At 41.8% G+C, this 24,242-nt stretch overlaps 1 protein-coding gene across 4 annotated transcripts in view; it reads right to left on the reverse strand.

Moving 5' to 3' along the window:
- Positions 1-22,315, reverse strand: part of ELMO1 (engulfment and cell motility 1) — a 299,792-nt gene extending 277,477 nt beyond the window's left edge. The window contains exons 1-2 of one of the 4 annotated variants that reach the window (XM_071561428.1): positions 22,118-22,315; positions 20,995-21,065 (exon numbers count right to left, since the gene is read on the reverse strand). The gene's annotated coding sequence lies outside the window, so the exon portion shown is untranslated. Of the gene's footprint in view, positions 1-20,994; positions 21,066-21,590; positions 21,782-22,117 lie in introns of those variants that run through there. The other 3 variants (XM_071561427.1, XM_071561429.1, XM_071561430.1) reach the window with 3 other exon arrangements.
- Between the last annotated feature and the right edge of the window lie 1,927 nt (positions 22,316-24,242).

The raw sequence follows: 24,242 nt of genomic DNA on the forward strand, positions 1-24,242 counted from the left end.
AAGTAATTTTTATGGCCAATCTCTCAGCCTTGTGAGTTCATTCATTACTAGAGGTCCAAGATGTCACATTTCTTTATAAAGTTTGTGAGAGAACTAGCCAAGACTTCCTTTGGCAGGATAAAAACAGTGCTGTCACAAATGGACTTCATACAAATGGTGTTTTGTTTTTTTAAGTATCTTTCCCCCTCCTCCTCTGAAATCCTCAACCTATACCAGCATTCAAATTTCGTTCTCCCTTTCTCATCACTTACAAACATAATAGAGAACAGGACATTGTTTGTTTGTTTTCTTTACTTGATAGAGACTAGTTTTTCACTAGTTTGGTGGTACTCCAAGTGAAAAGGACAGCAGATACACTATTGGCAACCGTACAGGATGGTTTTTTTGTGTTTTTCCATAAAACACTTAACTGTGCCAGCTTTCTGAGTAACCTCAAAAATAATATGCTTACAGATGACAGCAGAGTGCAGTTAATAAACAAATTAGACCCATATGAAAGTGTGATTCATACACAATGTCATTGCTCCAAAGAATAAGGTGGTACATGACCTCCAAAGAGGCCACTCCTGTACATAAGCCTTCAAATGAAAACTGCTTTCCAGGCTTTTGCAAAGCTTTTCCCAACTCTTCAGCACTTAACAGTTGCTCTGTGAAACTCTTCCAGCCACAGAAGAAACCCTTTACAAAGAAGCATGCAGGTCCAGCATGAAGCTAGACAAACAGAACTGTCTCCTCACAGCATCTCAAACACAAAGTGGTGTCACGTGGTTCCACTGAAACCATATGAAAGCAGAGAGTTTTAAAAGTTTCAGATAATTATTTAGCCTTTTTTTGCAATAAATGTACAAATCACTGTTTCCTCCTAAATCTGGCGACAGTACAAAAGATTGGTAACATGCACTCCTGTGGTACAGTTTGCACTGAGGACAGAAGATTTCATAGCCAGCCTGGTTCAAACACTACTATTGCAAGGTGTTCAAGTCAGGCAAGAGGAGTGCTCTCAGTTAATGCATGTACCTGGTCACCCTGCTAAAGGATTTTCATCCCAAGACATCGTACACAGGTGCTCAAATCAAGGAGCTCTTGCTGGCACCATCAACCAGAACAAATATACACGACAAATGGCTGTCATAGCCAGGACAAGGGAATTTCAAGACACCATACACTACACAGAGAAATGTTTATAAACAAACCCCCTTGTTTCTTCCCCTTTCTCTCTCCTGTGTCAGCAGCTTTAGGTTCAACTCTCGAGGATGAAGGGGATTACTGCAGAAAGCCGAAGAGATTGGCAGTGTGACAGGCTAGGAATAGGAAGTCTAACAGACATGGGAGACCTGCCTCAGTGACTGACTCAGCTTCTGACCCACTTAATGAACTTGGCTAAACTGCTTCTTGGTGCCACTGCTCCTCTTCTAGTCTCTTGTGTGATCTTCTCCAATTAGGCAACTATCTTCAAGGCAGTGACTGCCTCTTGCTAATTTTGGTGAAAAACAGCCTATAGGTTTAAATAATACCTTAATAAAAAAAAAGGAAAAAGTGTGCTGATTTTACTAGGATCTGCCATGCCAAGAATAAAACCATCTTTTCACTTCAATAGTGAAGAATACCCACACAGTTAAACCTGTTAATATTATTTAAAAATATGTACAGCTGGAAGAGTGGCATGTTGCTCTCATTCATAAGTTTGCTATATCCTTACTGACGCCTACGATCTCCCCTAAAGGTCTATTTACAGAGACATTTTTTCTCCCTGGGTCCAAGTTTTCCATTCATGTCCTTTATTTCCCCTGCTCTCCTGCCTTATCCCCTCCCTCTAGCAGAACTCCTCAGTCACATTAAGCAAACCATTTGTGGTGTGACATGGGGAACTGATCCAAGATTCCAATGAGCAGAAAAATAAGCTGAAGAAAACCAAACAATTTATTTTTAAGCTGGATGGGTTCCCTGACTGAGCTTATTTCCCACCACAACAGGTGTATCAACATACCTGAGGAAGGAGCTGAGCAAATAAAGCTGCAACTACTGCTGACAAAGTCAAACATATATATTAGTAGGATAAGAATGTTTTTAAAAGATTAATATTGGAGTGGGGGTTCTCATACTGGGGAACTCTTTAAACATCATAAAATGGACTTAATACATATTCCTTATGTTGTTCACAGTTTCCTTTGCTAGTTTGGCTAATTATATGATATTTAAGTTTAAACATATGTTGCCTCCCTTGCAGTGAATCCTCTCCTCCTACATGATACAGCAGTGAAGTCATTTTGCTGACTTCCAAGTTGAATCCTGCATCTTTTCCAAGTAGGTGGGCATTTTTAGCTTATCTGGAAAGCAGTCCAGCCCTGAGAGCACAGTGATTCTTGTTGCAATAAGCTACCAAGAGCTGGACCACCACAAACATCCTGAAATACATTGTCCAGGCGCAATATGTGAAAGAACTAACACAACTTCCACCATCCTGAGCATATGGTTTTCAAAGCATGTAAGAGAATCTCAGGATGCATCTGCATTGAAGTGAAAGGCGAAGCAGCAGGCCAGAGACTTTTAATCTCCTTCCTTCCATACCATCACCAATTGCCTTTAAATTTTTTTTTTCTATTAAAACCAAGTCACCTAAGAAATAAGAACATTCTGAATGGAAGGAAGTGGCAAAAGGCAAGTAAAAAAAAAGTATTCTGAAGGGCAAAAAATCTTGCAGCCCTTTAGAAACTTTCATGTGCTGCAGACAGGAAAATCTCTTTCAGTTGGTGTGTTCCACATTACAAGTCTTTAGTAAGCAGAGCAGCCAAGTACGCCACAATAGCTGTTTCATTAGCTTAGCACAGCAGAGTATAGGATTTAAAGGGAATAGACAGCAGCTGAAAATAATTGCATTAAATTAACATTAACCCACAAACCCAGAAGAGGCATATAATATTCAGGACTACTACAGAAGCAGCAACTCAGAATTAATGTCAGTAAAAGATGAATAATGCCACTCTAACTGGGACTCAAAATCCTAAAGGAATAAAGTTCACCTCAAATAGTGTTCCCTGAAGTGGAGGAAAGGGGCAGGGATAGAAAGGAATGCATGGCCTAGTTAAAAATATCAGAAGGTAGGAACACAAACTGTAAAATGATGTGGTTCCCAAAGGACTAACATTTTTTATGGTTAATACACACATTCCCACACATTCCTTCTCAAAAAGGACTTTGAAAATAAGCTGACTTTAAGATTTGTAAATGAAATAGACATGTGAGAATTTAAACACTTAGGGCAGAAAAGACCAAAACTTCAGAGACTAGAGTCAAAAAGGTAGCCAGGACTGAAGTGGACTAAAACACAGCCAGCAGAGGCAACTATAATTCAATGTACTTTATAACAGTCCTCGAGTTTGATGCCACAAGGGCTTAGAATATAACAGTATCACCAAAGTTACTTAGTTAGTCTAAGTGTTAGAACAGGAAGACAAACTCAAGGGAGTACACTCAAACTGAAAAGGGAATTTATACTAAACGTGGGGAGGGGAAATAATTATTCAAAAAAATTTAAAAGATGCTGACTTAGAGCACCTATTCTTTTCATCTATGAACAGATACCAGAAGTAAGTAAAGGTGCTGTTTGCCAGAAGGAATAACAAAACTCCCATGCTCTTTCTCCCAGCACCAACTAGAAATGTGAGCCTGGTCAGGCCCTTGGCTAGCTGCAGGTCTGAGGGAAGCCATGGTAGAAGCCACTATCAGATCAGCTCTAAAATGACCTCATCAGACCTGGTGCCATGTTAGCCACTGGCCACCTGCATTTTCATGGCTCCTCCAATTGGAAATAAAGTCTACTTGATGAGCAAGCCAGCATCTGGAAACAATTAGCATCCTATTTTCATTAACCATCACGTTCTTCCCTTCTGCATCACTGCAGAATTTAAAGTATATATAAAGAGATAAAAAACAACTTGTGGACTTTATAGTTACAGTAAAACTCATCAGCATGGTTTTGTGCTTTAGAATGCTTTTAAGCTTGAAACAACTCCCTATCAAACACAAAATTAATCTGTAATCCAACTCTACTGGGCAGTGAAAAGTTTCTTTTTACTTGAGATCTCCATTACAGCAAGATTTTACAACTGTTCATCTGTATTTGTCTACCATCTGCACAGCACTATCCCATATGGACACACAGTACTTTTTTTTTTTTAGGTTCCTTCATTAGCAATACTAACCCTCAGTTCTGTTCTTTTATTGTATGATCAGCACAGGACTGCCTAAAAGTGACTAAAATATAGTGCTTCATTACAATTTTGAAGTTTTTAATGTTTAAAGCAAGTGTTTCCCAGCATTTTTATTTAAACACTGTTGAAATCACTAGAGCAGCCTGAATCTCAATTATCTAGAAGATTCTATAACTCATCTGACACCAAGACTTTTTACACAGTAAAATCACACCCCACATGTCACAGAGTAGAAGTCAGGTCAGTTAAGAGATGACAATCTGGTTTTAGCACAAGTTTAAAGAAGTGAGAGATTAATTTTGTCATACATTTTTCTAATCAAAGAGAGCAAAGAGCTTCCATGTGAGCGGCAAGGTTAAGGCAAACCCATCTGAATTCCCGTTGCAGGTTTCTAGCAAGGTTCACATCAGAATCTTTTCCTTACAGTTTCTGCTCTGTCCAGTTTCCTTCTTGCAAAAATCTTGTCTGAACTGTGCATCTTTAGGACATCTATTGCTCTGCTGACTTGGTTTTCATCAGCTGACATTTTAAAAGTTACTGTAGAGGAAAAAGAAGAAAAAACACGGATCCTATAGAAGCAACAGAACCTGTTGCTGTTTCTAAGGGTACCAAGCTAAAACTTCAGAGGGTGGCAGGAATGACCCAACTTTTTGAAGCAGGAGATCTTCTTGCTCTCCACATTTAATATAACTTTGTGACAGCAGAAATCCATCCTAAAGCTTTGGCTTGGAATGCTGGAAATACCCATTATAGCCAAGATTCTCTTTTATACATGATTTCAGTTAATCAATTTCATTCCACAAGATCTCCTTCCAGTCCCAGTGAAACAGAATTTTTCATCAACCTCATGATTACTGAACTTTTCAAATAAACAACTGAAGTTAAAAAACTCTGTAGCTGTTGCTGTTCACTCTTACACTTCCATCAGTTATTTGCATAGTCATTCCCACTACGATTTAATCATTCCTTTCCTGATTGCCTAAGTCTACATAGAAAATGAGAACAGTAAATCAAACTAAGCGCTTGGCAGGCATGTACTGCTGAGATCACAGCAAGATCCTGGAATAGCACAGGCACTCTCATATGGAAAAGGCTTGTGGAGTTCCCAGGCAGTTCAAGTAACCATCATCTGACTCAATGAGCAATACTGAGAGGGACACAGCCCTCTGTGGAAAACTGCTGTTAACGGGGTGAACACCCAGGGAAGTGGCAGAACTGGCATCCAGAGCTTCACAACTAACGTGTCACATTATGCGATCCAGCCATAATAAAACCGACACAGACAAGACCTTTTAGTCTAACCACATGATGAAGCTCAGGGGTGAAAAGTGACAAGCAGGGATACAAAGTCCCCATTAAAAGGTAAGTTTGAATACACAGAGAGGGCTTTATGTCTTTGATTTTCAGTTCTCCGACTAAAAAACAAAAGGTTTTATCAGGTAGAAAAACAAGGTATTGTTCAGAAAAGGTGTACTTGGCCCAAGGAGAATCACAAAAGACTTACTTAAAATGTGTTTGTGATTCATCATGGTTGGGTAACTTCTCATGAATGTTAATGTGTTTCGGAAAGATAGAACGGCCTGTGCAGGTGTGACAGAAACAATTAGTCAGTTATTAGTAAGCTGCTGGCTTCAGTGGCAGCCACGCTGCTGGAGCTTGCTTTATGTGAAGGGTCTGCCAGTAATTCCCCACACGCTGCTGATACTTAGAACTGCCAGAATAGTCAAGATAACAAATTATATCTGCAAATATTTCTTTCTTTCTCCTCATTTTGCCTGCCTCCGTGGTAAAATTTGCAGTTAAAGTAAAATGCTACATGCTTAAGTCAGTGTAGCTCCACTTCAGGAGTAAGGAAAGACTAATTTTTCCCAAAAGCCCATAAACTAATCTTCACAGTAACTCACTGCCTTTCCTCTCCAACATCTGAAAAATGTGCTCGTTTCAGAAGTATACCCACATGGATCTACCTACATGGACCAGCACAGACAGGCTGGTTGAAATTTAAACATCATCTTGCTTTAGTGTAAGTACTCTCCCCACCAGTAGCTTTACAGCAAGCAATAAAACTTTATGCTCTTTTAACATTCCAGAGATCCACAAATTTCCACAGGTCTTGCGGCAACATTTAGAGAAAATTTTCAAATGCATTGTCTATTACCCTGATATCTAGCATCCTTTTCTAAAGCAGAAGCCAGAACAGCATGAAAAACTGCTTAATTTCATTTACTTTTAGCTTTCAAGAAAATACTCTATGATTCCTTAATTACAAAAAAAACATGCAATCCTTTAAAGGGAAATCCTCCAATAGATACTTGGGAAATAAACCCCAACATTTTCTAAGAGCAACAATACAATCCAAGCTATCATGCTCCAGTGGAAAGCCAGAGGTGTGTTTACAGCACAAAGAGCAGCCTGGCTTTGCCTCTGTGCCTCACTACACAAATGAGACACCCAGCTGCTGCAGCATAATGCTCATCCTTACTATGAGAGAGACATCACAGTTTCTGTAGCATTATGGATTGCTGAAAGGAATAAATAAACCACTAGTGTCTTAATTTATTAACTATACAAAAGTGTCAGGGGCAAGGGTCAGTGAAATGAGATAAAACCATTAATCCAGCAGACTTCAGATTCTTTGGATAAAAAATACAGCAACATGCCTGTGTCTTTTAGCCAACCAGTTCCCATTAAATTTGTAGGAACTCAGTTTCCATCTTGTTTAATGGCTAATTTCTTAACACTCACAACCATTAAAAAAATAAGCAAAGACTATACTGTGCTGTCATACTGCATGTTTGCACACATGCATGCATATAAAAGCCAATATTTTGGTTAAAAGAATGTTTCCTGAAAGCAAATTATAACCTTTTGTTGCCTAAATAGCAAAAATCTTCACAAAAAGTCTTTCCAAGCTGTTCAGAAAGTAGCTATTGTCAGAACAATATCTGCACAAGATGGGTGCTTCCCACTTGGCTGATTTGACCTGTGCATTTTTCCATCATTATTCATACCTGTACTGCAAAAAATAATATGACCCATATCTGCCTTAGTTTGTGCAAAATCAATAAGGTTACTTACAAAAGCAAAACTTAAGTGTATATTTAATTGTAATTTAATGGAAATAAGAATCTTTCCTGTCTTCACACCCACTCACCCACCTTAAAAGACCCAGAATAATCTAGGATTGGCCTTAAAAGCTTAAGAGCTTCCTAGCTCAAGAGTTTCCTTACTCCCACTTCAGCCTTATGGTAGACAACCCATAATTCTGTCTGCTGAGGACTCAAAGAGGCTCTGCAACAGCAGACAGAAAGGATGGTGAGGGAAGAAAATAAAAAGAAAAGAAATGAGAAAGCCCAGTGACAGTTCTGAAACAGCAACCGGTTTTTATGGTTCCTGATCCACAGGATAATCCAAGATGCAACAGGGCTTTACCATTCACTCCAGAGGATGCAAAGGGTGTTTGAGAACATGTTATGGTCTTGCCCTGCCACCAGCTAGTGATTTTGCACCCAGGTGGACAATACATTATATAAAAATAAGCATGTGTTAAAGCTGGGGAGGACTGAGGTGTTACTGAGGAATATTTACCTAACAAATGTACCATTATGGATCACTCTTTCACTCTTCAGACAGTTACAACTTATACAACAGCCCAGCAATACTCAAACTCAGTTTCTACACTTCTGACAGACTAAGCTTATGTGGTTTTTTGTGGGGGAAAAACCCAAAATACTAAAACTCTAGAGATCACCATCAGTTCCCTCTTTCAGGCTTATCTTGCAAAAAGACCCAAACCAAAACAAAAAAAACCCAAACAAACAACAAACACAAAACAAAGCCTAAATAGACTTGACAATACCTTCCCCTCCCCTTTTGGGGCCTGCTAATGCTTTCCCCTTCTGCTTACTTTCTCTCTTCTCCTCTTTCATTCAACCTTATTCTACCATTGTCAAAAGTTTCAAGGAACACGAATGCTTTTTCTGCTATTTCTTAGCAATACGAACGTCTGCCTTTCACTGTCAGTCTTGGTATCCTCCCCCTCCCTAGTCGCCCTTCCAAAACTATACTCCATTCTTTCAAGAGCAGCATTTTCTGTTGATAGTGCCAGAGGCCAGGAAGGCTCCTAACAGTACAGTTCCAACAAAGAGTCTGAAACTGAACAATCTTTTTTTTTTTTTGTAAGAGGACATAAGGAAGTCCAAGATATGGTTTTTAAAATGAGGACAATAAAAAAATGTGCCGCTGGCATTGGCAGTTTTTGAATGAAAACACACAAAATTTCCCTTCCAAAGGGGCAGGTAACGTACAATGGTTTTCAGCAGAAATGAGCACCTGCTCCTCCTACCTACATAAAAATGTGCCAAGGAGAGAAGGAAAACACATTACATTGTGGATCCATACACCCACAGATGTAAATAATATTCTAGTATTTCTATGCTGTTTCTGCAGAAGTAAACGATGAGGCCAAATGCTACAAATTTCTGCTGGTTCTTCCTAATACAGTCTTGCTCTTCTTCTGACAATTACAAAAGGCAAGCCACGGACAACTGCAGAAATACACTATTTCTTTGTCAGAAATACTTTAAAAGATTCAGTGCACAAAGACATTATTTTATGCAAATGTTTCAGAAACCCAATCTTCTTGTCTACAAGGGTAACAACCGGGGGAAGTGCTGTTCTTAAGATACAGTTGCTCTACTAACACTAAATGAGAGAAGGTCTTTCTCTTCCTGGAAATGCCGGGTGCTGTAGGTTCTAGTCCTGAGGACTTCACTGGCACTGTCCAAGCTCGCTCGGCCGTGGCAGATGAACATCAGGACTTAAATGGTGGAGCCAGTTCTGCGCACGCTGAGCCTCACCTAAAATCCACTGCACAGGCTGGAAGGGCACAGCCATGTGGGGACAGCCCTTCCGAAATCTTCGTTCACGAAGTTTGGCCCATACATACACGTACTCTGCTTTAGTAACATACCAGTGAGAAAAAAGCAGACAACTTCTTCCCTTATGGTACCCATAATGTTCTGCAAATAGCAAAAACCTTTGCATTATCACATGTATCAAACTCAGCTTTCACTGATTTCTGGAATTCCTCAATGGGACCTGAAGTAGCTGAAGGCCAGAGTTAGACCTTAGAAAGGAAAATCTGTTAAGTTTGCATCAGTTTCTTACAGAACTCAAGGAAGGTGTCTTCCTTTCTTTGACCTCATTTTTTTCATTCAAGATTTTAAGTCGTGAACTTTGAACACATAGACTAGTTCTCCGCACAAAAAGGTGACACACAGGTCACAACTGAAGAATCAATGTTTACAGCAGTGTGTAGCTGAGATAATTCTTTCTTCCTCTTCTGGAGGCCAAAATTTAGAGTTTTAACACCACTGGACTGAATGGTGTTATGTTAGCAAGAGGAACTGAGTTATGCCAGCTGCTTAGAATTATTTGGTTAACATTTTTATTGGAAATATTGCAGTAAGTTATTACTAGATTTCATCATACGAGCCCAAGATAACCAGCTGCACAGCTTTCTCCGTTAAACCAGCAAAAAGTTACAGATTAAGTTCTTCTTTTGAATCAAACAAAAAAACCCCAAACACACACAAAAACCCCCCCAAACTCTCAGAGGTTTTTTCCAGTTCCAAGTGTAGATATCCCAACATGAAATCAGCATGAATACAAAACAGAAAATTATGGAGAATGTTAGGGATTAGTACTTTCCAACTACATCTTATTGCTACCTCATGTTCTCTCATCCATGGACAACTTTTAGTAACATGCATCAACCATTGCTCATGATACAGAACTGCTGCCTACAGAATTAATAAAACAACCAACTCTAATTCAGTGAGTAAAGACAGAGGTGGTCCTTCCTCCATGAAAACTAGATGCTTCCAGAAAGTCTCTATGTGCACTCCTTTAGGAGATCATATCTGTTGCTCAGTAATATTTATAAATTACCTTTGTTCATACCCATTGACAAAGTGCCTTCTACAAAGTCCCCTTTTCTTTGGCTTTGTACTCATGAGGCTTTGTGTTACCATCAGATTAAAAAATGAAAACAACAGCAGATATCTCAAACTGAATCCAACCATTAAACACTTTGACTTTAGCAAATACTAAAACAGTTTGAGAATTTCTACCTACAGTCGATACATAGATTCATTTAATACAAATACTGGACAGCCAGGCCTAAAAGGAGCTGCCCTTATCTTTCTGGTGGGAGTTCATCTACATTACTCAGTAGATAGAGCAATTCAATTCTGCCCATATCTGAAAAACTGACTGCAGATCTTTTCTGCCCAGTTTGGCAGATCTTTTCTGCCTCATCAAGGCACTACAGCTACAGCAGGAACTTCATATTACAATCTGAACAACAGTAGAAGAGAACAAGAGTTCCCACTGCTAATATACACTGCTCATGCTGTCCCTAGGGAAGGCAACTCCACAGCTTTTATTCAGAAAATAGCTTGCAAACATATCCCTTTATGTCTGTATTCTGCCAACTGTCTACCCTTGTATTTTTAAATTAACACCAAGAAGATGCTCAAAACCTCGAAGATTTCTAACCCTTCAGGTTCCCTTTATCAATACAAAACACAACACAACCATGCTTTGCTCCTACTTTTAACTTCTCCGTAAGATGGGTAAAGATCAAGTGTCCATGCTGACTTACCTTTCCCTTTCAGCAAATACTGTGAATTAACAGATCTTGCTGTAGCTCTCACTAGCTGACAGTATTGGAACTGATTAACTTTTTACAGTGGTATGTATGGGCCAAACTTCGTGAACGAAGATTTGGGAAGGGCTGTCCCCCCGTCGCTGTGCCCTTCCAGCCTGCGCAGTGGATTTTTTAGGTGAGGCTCAGCGTGTGCAGAACTGGCCCCACCGTTTAAGTCCTGAGGTTCATCTGCCACGGCCGAGCGAGCTTGGACAGTGCCAGTGAAGTCCTCAGGACTAGAACCTACAGCACCCGGCATTTCCCAGGAGGTCTCCCATCCAAGTACTAATCCGGGGCTGACCCTGCTTAGCTTCCGAGATCTGACAGGATGTTTGATAAAACAACAGGTTCTGGAGACTGGACAATCTTTAAAGATCCCTTCCAACTCAAGCCACTTGGTGATCCAGATCAACTTTTATTTAAGATACTTTTCTCCCAAGGCTTCTGTTTTAGTGCCTCTTGTCCCAGGCAGTGTGCATATGAAATGACAACACACATGGACTACCATACTGAAAACCCACAACTCTCTTTCCCCTTGGCAAATATTGATAATGCAGATCACTACATCCATAGCTGTAATTATACATCCATAACTAATGTCTGCATATCTCAACACAGTTGAGGCTGTTAGAAACAGATGAAGAAGATAGAAGATACAAAAACCATTTTATGAGACCTGCCACCTGGGGTTATGGAATGCTTACCAGAATCTGCACTACGTGGCACACCTGAATTCCCTTCTCCTTCCTTCAGGAACACTGCCAGTGTTGAAACTTGACAAGCAGCTGTCTGAGGATGCACTCACTTGGGGCACCAGCCTTTAACAGATGTAAAGACTACAACTACATTGCTCCAATGTCAAACCAGTGACTTACAGTGTCTCTTCCGTAACATTAACACTATGTAGTATCACAATGTCATTCCATTGAAATTACCTATCTCAAAAACAACCTGTAACAGAACACACAGCACGTGCCCAGCTACTGTGTGAATTCAAAAGCAAGACATCAGCGGTATGAAAACTGTATTGACTCAGGCTTACCATTTCCAAATGAAATTAAAACTACTGGTTTTCCTTAATGACTCCAAATTGCTAGTCTGAGAGGCTACCTCTCTCTTCAATCCACATCCAAGCCGAGGCCTCTTTGTTACAGAGGAGACAGCTATCAACAGGACATTCTCTAAAGGGGGCCCTCAACTCTGAATTTCAATAGATCAAGAGAGAAAAGCCTCAAGACAGGAAAGCAAGGCTTATCCTCTCAGTCAAGCTTATGAAGACCAGTGAACACAGCAAGAATTAGTTGGAAACAAAGGACACTGGGTTAACTTAGGTTTGATTTTCTAGTCTAGGGGGGTTCTTTATTTACTAATTTAGGGGAGGGAAGTCTGACTGCTTTCACCCTTATGCCATCATTCCTTTAATTAGAAAAAGTAGCCTATAGGCCAGCACAGGTTTTTTTTTAACCTTCATATATTAATTACACAGAATTAATTCAAAGCCTTTCCATCTCTAGAGTGAGATAAATAACTTCACAAAATTCAATCAATTTGGAACATAACAAAAAATAAAATCTTAAAACCTACTCCTTTGATTTGAATCCATACACCACTACCAGTGAATTGTGGATGTTTTGATACCTCCAGCATATGAGCCAGGAGATCAATTTAAAATTCAAATGCAAATAGCCCAGGACCATTTTATTTATGTGTTTGTTTTAAAATAGAACTTGAATTCCAACTTGGATTTAAAATTGTGCAGATTTTCTTCACTTCTTCCTCTGCAGACATCTCTTCTTTATCATAATACGTCTTCTGAGTCATTTGCAGCTGTAGGGGATGAAGCCTTTGAAACCTCTACCTTCCAGAAAACCATCCCAACACAGCACGACACGACCAACTCTTGTTGTTACCCAAACACATACTCACTCCTCAAACAAGTTAAATTCCTAAGGTAGCTGATGGAAAAAATGAGCTATTCTCAGCAGGTCAAGAAATAAAAGCCCAGGCTCATTGCATATTAGAAAAGTTTATGAAAGTTGCTGTACACGGTGACACCCTAGGGCTAATCTAACAAACACAGACTGAAATCACCAGCATTTCATACAGAGGGTAGAACAGATGTTCAAGTCTCAACAGTTTGTCCAAATATATCAGAGAAGAAAGCCAGGACAGAGAAAGGCTCAGAGCAACACAGGGCAGCAGAGATGATTTTTCTCCTTCAAAATTGCTTTCCACATTTGCACTTTTACAACCCAGTGTTTTTGTTCATGGTCTGGGCAAATTCTTTATGCCCTTTTCTTCCTTTCCTGGAACTGACTCTGGCACTACCTGTCAAATCTTACTTGCCATATATATGTTAAAAATTGCACTAAGTGGTCCAAAGTGAAAAAGACCTTACATTTTCATTTGTCTTTGTAGGCTTTTTGGTTGACTGGCTCTTTTTCCCCTCCTTTCTCCTTTCTTCCAAATAGCTAACAAATAACACACCAAATGTTCTCTCTTTCAGTCTCCAATGAAAGTTCTCATTTGTTCAAATTTTCTTATTTTTTTTCAGAAAAAGATAGTTAAGCACAACAAGAAAAGTTATGCATATCTATAGGAGAAGAAATTGTAGACCTACATAAAGTATAGCTCAGAATCAGACCCCACATCTAGACCTGAATCTTGTGAGATTGGTGAGCAGAAATTACTTCAGTGCATGTGTGAAGTGGGACAGTGGGAGGTGGGGTGAAAAGGTTGATAGGAAGAATGTACTTGAACCACAGGGGGTGGACTTTCAACAGATGAGTAAGCTGGTGCTTAAAGGGAGAGTAAAAAAAAAAAAGAAGAAAACTTGGGAGAAAAAAGGACAAACACCAATTCTCCAACATTTTAAAAGTGACCAAAGGGTATATCCAATATCTCTTCCAGAACACAAAGACCAGAACTTACTCTTACGAATTTTTTTTTCAGTTGCTTTGGCTCAGAGTTACTGAAAAAGTTTGTCCAAAAATCCATGTGCCAAGCCAACACTTACTAGGTTTCAATTTCCAGCTGAAGCCACAACTGTTGCTATGAAGACTAATGTGCAACTTTATTCCAGAAAGCAAAGCAATGGGAAAGACTATGCTGATATGTAACAAATACCTTCATTGGCACTAAGAGCAAAAATTGTATTATACCAGCCTGTGTTATAGATACTTCTCTTATTATTAGAGAAGAAATGTGCAAACCAGATTTATTGCTTAGCCACGGGGTATTATATGAATACTTCTAAATTCCTCATTACCCAAACTCAACAGATTACCACCTCTCTTAAAATATGAAGCAGCAATTTAAAGAGTCACTCCTGCTATGGCCATTCGAGCAAGATTCAATGAAGTATACAGCAGATACCCAGCCTAGCCAGACAAAAAGCTTGAACTGCTCATGTGAAGTATCTTTGCCAAGACCCATGTACCTCTCACACTTCTGCGGGACTATATGGTAAATGTATGTTGGCCAAAGAGGAACAAAAATAGCAAGTAATATTTTCACTTTAGCTACAAATTCAGGCACTGGTATTCATACATGTGCAGAGAATATGTGAATAGTTTGCTAAAACAGTTCTATATCTATGGAAGAAAGTGTTAAAACAACTCCATTTTGTAGGAGCTTATTGAAATACTGGTTTTGCTAAACTCTATTACTCCAAAACACAGAAAAATTTGTTTGAACTACATATAAAAAATAAAAATCATTCTCCTATTTTCACAGAATTATTTAGGTTGGAAAAGACCTCCAAGATCATTCAGTCCAACCTTTGACCAACCACCACCTTGTCAATTAGACCAGAGCACTGAGTGACACATCCAGTCATTCCTTGAACACATCCAGGGATGGCGACTCCACTACCTCCATGGGCAGCCTCTTGAGGCAGTTTCCTCTTGTCTCATCACTTGTTCCTTAGGGGTAGAGCCTGACCCCCACCTGGCTCCACCCTTCTGTCAGGTAGTTGTAGAGAGCGAGAGGGTCCCTGAACCTCCTTTCTGCCAGGCTGAGTCCTGCCCTGGAACTGTTAAGGTTGGAAAAACCTTTAAGATCAAGTCCAACTATCAACCAAGACTGAATAAAACCAGTGAGTCTTCACCTCTACCCAAAAGACATGTTCAGTGTCACAAGCCATGCACAACACAAATCAGAATAGGAGGTTCAAGATGTTGGGACAATTTCGTGTCATTTCTCCCTTCTCTGTGGGTCACAAAGCCAACAGTGGCAATTCACCTGCACAGCAGGAGCTATTTGGCTAATGGGTTTTGTGTCCCCTGATGCTTCCCTTCCAGCTCCTCTCCTTTAGGAGAGCAGCAGTTTGCAGCTCTAAGCACTACATATACATCATCACAGAAATGAGCCTGGAGAGGATGGGCTCCAAGTGCTGGCCAGAAAACCATCCCATCTCCTTTGTGGCAGAGGCAGAAAAGACACCTGAATAGGCATCTTAGAGTGCAAAACCAGTGCAAATATTCAGTTACCTCACTTCCAGCTAAAAATAAGCCTATTACTGTTCACAACAGGAACAAAACTTTTACAGACTTTATTCTTTAGTTATAGACCTGGGTTTCACTTGAAGACAGCTGGCATTGTTTCAATTTTTAAAAACCGTACAACCACCTTAGATTTTATGCTTTCAAGGAAAAAGTTTGAAGAATCCACAGCTCAAGTGCTACAAATGTTGGCACATTCAAAACCAGAAGGAAATACAGGACAAGGGTCAGGAATAAGAGTAAGCTTCCTCACGACAGGCAGCAGAGGTGCAGGCACTGATCTCTGGTCACCAGCTACAGGATTTGAGGGAACAGCTGGAGCTGTGTTAGGGCAGGTCCAGATTGAACATCGGGAAAAGATTCCTCCCCCAGTGGGTGGTCAGGCACTGGAACAGGCTCCCCAGAGGAGTGGTCAAGAGTTCAAGGAACACTGCACATGGTGGGATTCTTGGATAGTTCTGTGCAAGGGCCAGGAGCTGGACTGCATGATCCGTGTATGTCCCTTCCAACTCAGGCTGTTCCGTGATTCCACCTTCACAGAGACTAAGGCAGTGTAGACAGGGCACCATTTTCCCTACTTACGGCAAGGAAACAATGTTCATTTTCCCAACATTTGTGTATCTCCCATTACTGCATAAAAGATCAAGCCACCATCAGAAGAAATAACTATGGATTTCAAGTCAGCAAATAAATGACAAAGTATACTCTCTACTTACAGCACGTGCATGGTCAGAGGAAAGGACAACTACCTGCTTAATTTTATGGAAGTTTCCAACAGACTACATTAGAAGCCCTGAATTCCCATTTTCACTCTGAGGATGACAGTGAGCTAGAAGAAAACCATGTCTGAATATTACCAACCATCTAGTCTCAGAAAACATACATAAAAATCTCAACTGAAGGAGGAAGGTTGATGTGCTGACAGCATTACTTGAGTCTGTTGTCAAACCCTGCATATCTCTCCTCTTGTGTAACTTCAAAATGTTGGATGCATTTGATACGGGTTGTCAGCTTCATACATTTTCATTATGGAAAATAAGGTCCACATGGAGCATTTTGTCCATGTTCATGCACGCTCTCCGATTTGCAAAAAGCTCTGGGAAATTAGATCATCTTCAAGCAAGCATCCCCCGCTGTATTAAAGAATGGGAATTTAAAGCCATTGCATCTCCAGAATCTGAAGTTCTCTTGGAAGCAGTGACCCATCCTCCCTTTCAGTTGAAGGAATCTCAACAAGAAAAAAAGGTAGGCTGTCATATATGCATTCATGTAGCTGATAAAAAAATTACACAGTCCCCAATGACACAGTATTTCAGAGAACATTTTATACTTCATATGCCACACATAAATTAGGACTGTACAATAAGCCCTTTAAGCTAGAGATTTTAAGAACATGGGAGGTGATGCACACTTCAGTCTACATCTTTTCTTGGAAATCTTATATAAAATTATTTGAGTAGTAATCTAAGGGATGCCTAGGAAAGAATTTAAGGACTGGGCAAAGTCCTTGAAACCATGACAGTTGAGCTAGATGGAGAGAGACCAAAGAATAAGGTTACAAGTAGAAGCAGCGAACATGGAAGAAGTTACAAGGAGAGGTTAACTTTGAAAAATACAAATCAGAAGAAAAACAGAAGCAAAACAGAAAACACACACAGTAAATCAACTTAATTCATTCTGAGAGGGGAAATCTTTTCCCTTAAAATTGACTGGTAGCTCTCACTCCCTCTCTTGTCCTTGTGCTAGCTCCTGTTGAATTTTGCAGTGCTATTTGACTGTAAATGGAACACAGTAGAAGCAGCAGTAAGGAGACTTATGTCCTCAAAAGCAGTAAGAGTAGATCACTTACTACATTTGTATAACACCTCCAGGTAGTATATTCAGCTTCCTCAAGAACTCTGAAGGTGCTAGAAAAGCATCCAAATGAGTTCATTTGTATGTAAACTAAAACACTTTTCTAAGGGGATCCCTACCAGCAGTACCTTAAAGTCTTCATAGCGTGATTTAATGTCAAACAGAAAAATGCCTTGTCCATCACTTCCACTTCTCACAATTAAATTCCCCCTCCTAGCAGACACTGAAAACAAGCCTACTACAGACAAATCAAATACTCACAATGGAAACTTGCCACTAGGAAAAATAGATCAATGTGCTTCCAAGGGTTTGCAAACAAGCTCAATGTGAATCCCTGTTCACCTTGCTCAAGCACGTGTGTTCAGCAGCTTGAGAAATCAGAACCTTACTGATGGGTACCACACAAGTGGCAACACCCACGTAGCATCCACCCATAACACAGAAGTTTACCACTGTCAGATATGAAATGGAAAGGAGAGGAAACATGCTAGCTGTCCCCCGGGGCATGGACTTCTCATTAATATTTCTCTTAAATGTTAACAGTGATCAGAAAACACATGAAACTAGCAGAAAGGTTATGATATTATTTTCCAGTCTCTCTTTTGCATCTCGCAACACTTGTAATTATCAACTATCGCACCACAAAACCAAAGTCTTGCAAATAGCTTGATGCAAAAATGCTGATTGAAAGACAGCTCCACAATTTTGTGATTATTTTTCCATTCATCTCTCTAACACCATATGTATGCAGTTTGTTTTACGCTAAGTGTCACATATGTACTATCACCTCATACTGATTTCTGCCAATTGCTTTTAGTTTCTCTTTCATTCCTTTAAAGTGTTACATTTGAAGAGAGAGGAAAAAACCTGAAAGAAAAGAAAAAAAAAAAAGGAAAGAAAAGGTAACTGACTCAAGTAGAAGGAAAATTATTGAAATACTTTAAACAGTTGCTCTGTTTAATTGACACAAGTTTAACAACGTGTACTTGGCACATTCCTCTTGCCACGAATACAAGAAACTTTTTTTTTAAAAAACTCACTCAAAGTCTTTTAAAGATACAGCATATCTTACAGAATGGTGGTTTGATGGCTATTCCAAAGCCCCTTGTAGTCACAAGTGTTCAAACCACAGACTTCATAACCATGAAACCTTTTTTCTTTAAAATCTCCTTTTTAATAGAATAATGACTGAACAGGGAGGCAAAACCAATAAACTCATTCTTCTTTACTTTCTGGTCAGGCCAGTGACACAGCAGAGGAGAAAGTCTACTAGACCCCGGTGTAACTGTGCAGAGAAATAGACTAGAAGACAAAACAGTGCTTTTTCTTGATCCAAGGGTGTATGTTTTCCAGCCTCCAGAGTTCCCAAAATCCCATCACCTTCTACATGACAATTCACCTTTTTTTTTTTTAAACACAAGGGCATACTGCCCATTCACAGCACAGAATGAAAAAGAACGCTCCTAAACTTTAAAGAGATCATTCATTTTGAAGAAACTGACTATCAAGTGACAGCTGAAGAGGAAAATTGTACTTGATGGCCTCATTTAAATCCCAAGCAAATCCTTATCTGAGAATCACAGAATTAGAGACGTTGAGGTTGGCAATGTATCAAAAAACCCAACCAACCAACCAAAAAAAAACCAACAAAACCCCCACCAAACAACAACAAAATGCCAAAAATAAATCCAATAAAACCCCCCCACTTGTCACTGGAACAGTAGAACACTGCGTGTTAGGGTGCAGGTGCCTTGGCAGAGATCTGTGGAAAACTTTTCCTAGTTAGTTAAATCTGGACATTAGCCTCTCGCTCCATCACATACTGAAGCCACCTAGAGTACCAAAAGAAGAAAACCACACATCTTGTGCACGCGGGAGCTCTGCTCCCTGTGTATCAACGAAGAAAGCATAAGATCATATTCCAACACCACTTTGTAGGTTGGAATCTGTGAGAATGCATGTCTGTGAGAACAAACCTTAAAATCAAAGAGACTTCTACTAGGTAGAAAAAACAAAGAGCGGAAGGAAGGGTGGAGCACCACGTTACTCTCGATCTGCAATTCGCTGCACTGCTGTCAGGAAGCACAATGCATACAGCAGTGTTTCAGCAACACTTACACCTTAAGTAGCATAATAAGCTTTGTTTGATGAATAACAGGGAAAGAGATATCAGGAAAATAACTTTGTAGGACACTGTATACAATATGTTGCACCCAAATAGCAAGGATACAGAAGTACTTGTTTTTAAGAGCAGAATGGTCAGGTTATGTAATGACTGAGGAACTGCAGACGCTTCCAGTGACCAAGACAGTTACAGAGTAAGTAGCTAAGAGTTTTTCCTATCCTCTCATCAAAATCCATCTGAACCGTGCACCTATTAAGTTTTTCCTGGCATATGAAGAATATAAGGGAAAACATCAAAATGGTAAGCATAAAAACCAGTTCTCTTCTCCCCTGCCCCCACCCTATCATTCATTAAAAAAAAAATCCTTAGGCTATACTCATAGCAAAGTTGCAAGCTTCAGAGAAGGCAAGTGTGCTCTGCTGCACACTGAGTTTCAAAGAGATTACAGAGAGAGAGAAAAAAAAGTCAACCACCCATAAGCAACCTTTCCAGTACGAATAAACTGTGAATCAGACTCACCTCTAGATCGGTCAATTCACACACTCAGATTCAGAGTGCACTGGCAGCATCTTTCACTAATACTCATTTCACTCATGTTGCAGTTTTTACCATATTAATCTTTATTTTCTCTGACTGGCAAGTTCTTTAAAGCTGGTGCAGTACTTTTAACAGCTTTATGACGTACATTAATGGATATTTTCCTAACAGTACACAAGAGGGTCATTTACCAGCAAGCTGTCACTGCTGCTGTTCCTTCTCATTATCTAGTTACCGGTCATCAGATTAGATCCCTATTGCCTACTTATACTGCTAAAAGGGAAAAAAAGCCCAAAACGTACCAAACAAAAAGAAACAAACCCAAAAATCAACAACAACAACAAAAAAACCAAATCCACAACAAACCAAAACAAACAAACAAAAAAAAAAACAACCAAGCAAAAAACCGAGAGTGGGAATAAGGTAAAGAAAACCTCCAAAGAAAGCAATCTTGCAGCTCAGACTGGAAGAACTTTATGTAAATTTCAATTATTTTTCTTTAATCTATAATATTCTGCATAAGCCTCTCAATCAAGCAAGAATGACATGGAAAGAATGGGACTAATATGAACAATGAATGATCCACAAATGTCTACAAGATTACATAACTGAGGGTGAGATGCTAAGGATGTGTGCATGCATTTGAGGTAACGGAGGAGAAACAGACATGGGGAAAGAGAAGGAAACAACATGCTCTGTCACAGATACAGGACTCAGCACAGTTCTTACTCAACTTCCCCCTCTTCCCAAAAGATAAATATTTTAACCACGGGCAATCAGGCAGTTGACGGACAAAAGCAAAAGAAAATCCATTTGTTTATAAATAATGCTTCAAAACATCCCTTGCTGAAATTGCAACGTAACTGCTGTATCGTGAAACACAGCTCATAGCAACCATGTTTATACTAAAGCAATTAACACACGGTACATTTCCTGCACTGTTATTATCATTGGCACTCTCGATGTGTTTGTTACAGGTCTTGAGCCTTGGCAGGTTAAGAGATACTCTTATAAAGTTAACAACAAAACGTTACTGATTTGAAAAGCACTCACTGTTATTTTTCAGGAACTCCTATATTTACTTTATACCATTCTCAGGGGAGAGCTGGACAGTTGTATTAGGTCTGCAAGGAAAAGATATTCAAAATAAACTTTGCAAAGGCTTTGAGCCAAAAAAACTTTACAAACGTAACTTTTTGGACCCACTACCCACTTGCTTTACAAGGCTGCGCGCTCCGGCTTTGCATAATCACCACCCACACTTCAGAACAATCATTTCATCTAAAATTTATCAGTGGTTTAATCACTTGCATGAGCATAAACTTAGGAAAAGGAACACACGCACCCCCTAACCCCACCAAAAGCTCTGAAAGGCCGGGTCGAGGGGGAGGCATGCCTTCGGAGGCGGCGGCTGGGTACCAGCGCCGAGCCTGGCGCCTGGCTGCCTGCGGGGATGCACTTGCTTCAAAGTTGAGGCTTCTCCTGCCGAGAGGCGCCCGCGGCGGTGCGGACACTTGCTGCGGCCGCAGCCTCCGCCCGCGCCTGACCCTGCGCATTAACCCACGCGGGACCGGCCGCGACGGGTGCCCCGCACGCCCACCCAGCCACCCTCCACCGCGGAGCGACGCGCCGGTCCCGCCACCACTCACCCCCGGAGCCCGAAGATGCGCAGCCCACGCCCGCCGCTCTCACCAGCGGCCTCCGGCCACCAGGCACAGCCGGGGGCGGGCAGCGCTGCCCAGGGCACGGGACGGGGCTGAGGCGGGGACGGAGCGGGAGGAGGCGGTGGCGGAGGAGGAGGCGCCGAAGTCGCGCTGCGGAGACCCGGGCGGCTGTGGCAGCAGTGGAGAGGGCAGGGCGGCGGGAGGAGCCGCTGTGCGAGGCGGGTCAGGTCGGGTCGGGCCGCCCTCCCGCCGGCAGCCGACCGGCCGAGGCCCCGCCGCGCTGACAAGCACAAGACTACGCTTCCTCCTTCTCGCAGCGCCGGCGGCCGCCCCGCACCTCCCGCCGCGCGACCGGCTGCGGCGCTCGCCGCGTGCAGGTGCGGGGCTCGCCTGCCCCGTGCCGTCCCCGCGCCCCGGGGCCACCCTCCGTGTCCCCCCCACACCTCCTGCAGCCCAGCCCAGCCCAGCCCGCCCCACCGCCGCTCCCCGCGCCGGATCCGCGGCTCACCCACCTCCCGGGGCGGGCAGTGCCTCCCGCCTCGCGCCGCCGTCTCGCTGCGGTGCGCTGGGCTGTCCCCGGCGCTATCCCATCCTGGGGCTCGCACAGGCACCCCGCGGCTGCCGCCGCCGCTCTCTCACTTCCTCTTCCTTCCTCCTGCTGGTCGGGCCGCGATGTGCAACCCCCGGCCGGCCGCCGCCGAGGGGTCCCGCAGATCGGAACACCTGCGGGAGGGGGGCGATACCCGCGCCCGCCCCCGTGCGGGGGTGCGGCTGACGTGCCTCCTCCTGCAGCTGCTAATGAGGGGTTTAGGGCTGCCTCCTTGCGCTTGGAATAACTATTTATTTATGCTTTGATGCCGCCGCTATTTCCAGAGAGCCGCGGCTGCTGAGCACCCCCGCAGCGGGTACGCTGCCGCGCACGGCTCTTTGCCCCCAAAGCGAACGAGCTGCCGGGGAAGTGTGAGTCCAGTCCAGCCTAGCCGGGACGCTCCGGGCCGGGCCTGGCCTGGCCGGGAGGGGGCGGCCGCAGCCGCGCTCCGCACCCCAAGCCCGGCCCCGCCGCGGGTACCCGCTGCATCCCGGGCCCTGGCGCTTCAGCATCCTAGCGGGGCGCTAAAGCCAGTGAGACATGAGTGCCCATCTCGTGGCTTTCACTCGTTAGAAAAGCCAAATATCAGAGATCTGATTTTGTTCTTAGTCTCCCTAAAAGACAAGTAGTCAATAAGCTTGGTTATTTTTCTTTAATGCCTTACCCAAAGCTACTGTATGGACTACATAGGATATGTGACACTGTGAGCCATCAAATTATATCTTCTAATACCACATAGTGAGGGTGGTGTTCGGGGTTTTTCCCTCAAAGTCGTGTACTCTTTACTTTGATAAGAACTGATAGCCATGAAGCCTGGCTGTGGTACAGCAACTTTTAATGTCTAGTATAACAAATTTACTCATTGTGAACTATCACATCGTACATGAAGACCAAAACTCGCAGAATTACTGGTTCTAATCTTGCATATAATTATATATAGGAGGATCTTTATGCAGGTTAACAATTCCCAGTGATTTCCCATAAAACCACTTTCCTGCAACACCCAGGTCAGACCACAGTAATGCTATTATGCATCATCTGACATTTATGAGGTTCATTGCCCTGAAAGTACCACAAGGTACCAGCGGTCTACTAGGATTTTATACCCAGCAGAATTGCTGGGGACTTTCCCGATGAGGAACAGGACTTGATTCTCCCCTTAGGCTGTAACGCACCATGTCAGCGATATGCTAGATCCGAGCAAATACTCTGCTGTGAGGCAACACATGGCATGAGTCGCCTAACTCACAGGTGACTATGCTGACACAGTAGACTAAAGCACAGACTAAATGACAGGACTAGAGCACAGACTAAATGACAGGGACTAAGAGCGCAACTCAAAACCATGGAAGCTCCTTTTCAGGCAGGAGAAACTGCCTGCCTGATGGATTTACTTCCAGTGTCTTGCAGGCAGGTGAGGTGCATGGCATGGGTGACAGCAGTGGAGACTGAGGGAGCTGGAGCAGGACACAGCACCATTCTGTGCTTTGAAACATATCCATGGCAGGAATTCCCTGCAATCGAGGCACATTTCTCTAAAGCCACTGAATTTTAGGACCTCCCTGAATGCTAAAATTCATGGAGAAGCTGGATGTAGCACATTGAAATGGAATGTGCTGGTTCTTGTGTTTCTTATACATTTTGAAGCACCTATTAATTTTACTTTATTAAGCTAGAACTCCAACACTGAAAATGTGAGGTCCATATGTAATGTATTTCTTATTAAATACACTGAAAACACTTATCAAACCATCTCAAGAGTTTCTTACAGATGCACAGAGTTTATTGAAAAAGAGATAATATCCACAGCAAGTAAATGGCTGTTCAGTGTCCATTTGAACAGTTTCCATAATACTGAGCCTTTTATTCTGTATCTGTTACCTGGATGTTGGTGCTTCACATGGAAACCAGAAATATTTGCAACTTAGAAAAGGGCATTGTAAATATAACATTAGGTATGCAAGAAAGTTTTGTTTACCTCATTTTCCAGTATTAGCTCAGGACCAGTTTCCTAGTATGGTCACAAGGGGGATGAACACACAGATATG

The sequence above is a fragment of the Pithys albifrons genome, chromosome 7, assembly GCF_047495875.1.
Source record: "Pithys albifrons albifrons isolate INPA30051 chromosome 7, PitAlb_v1, whole genome shotgun sequence".
NCBI lineage: Eukaryota > Metazoa > Chordata > Aves > Passeriformes > Thamnophilidae > Pithys > Pithys albifrons.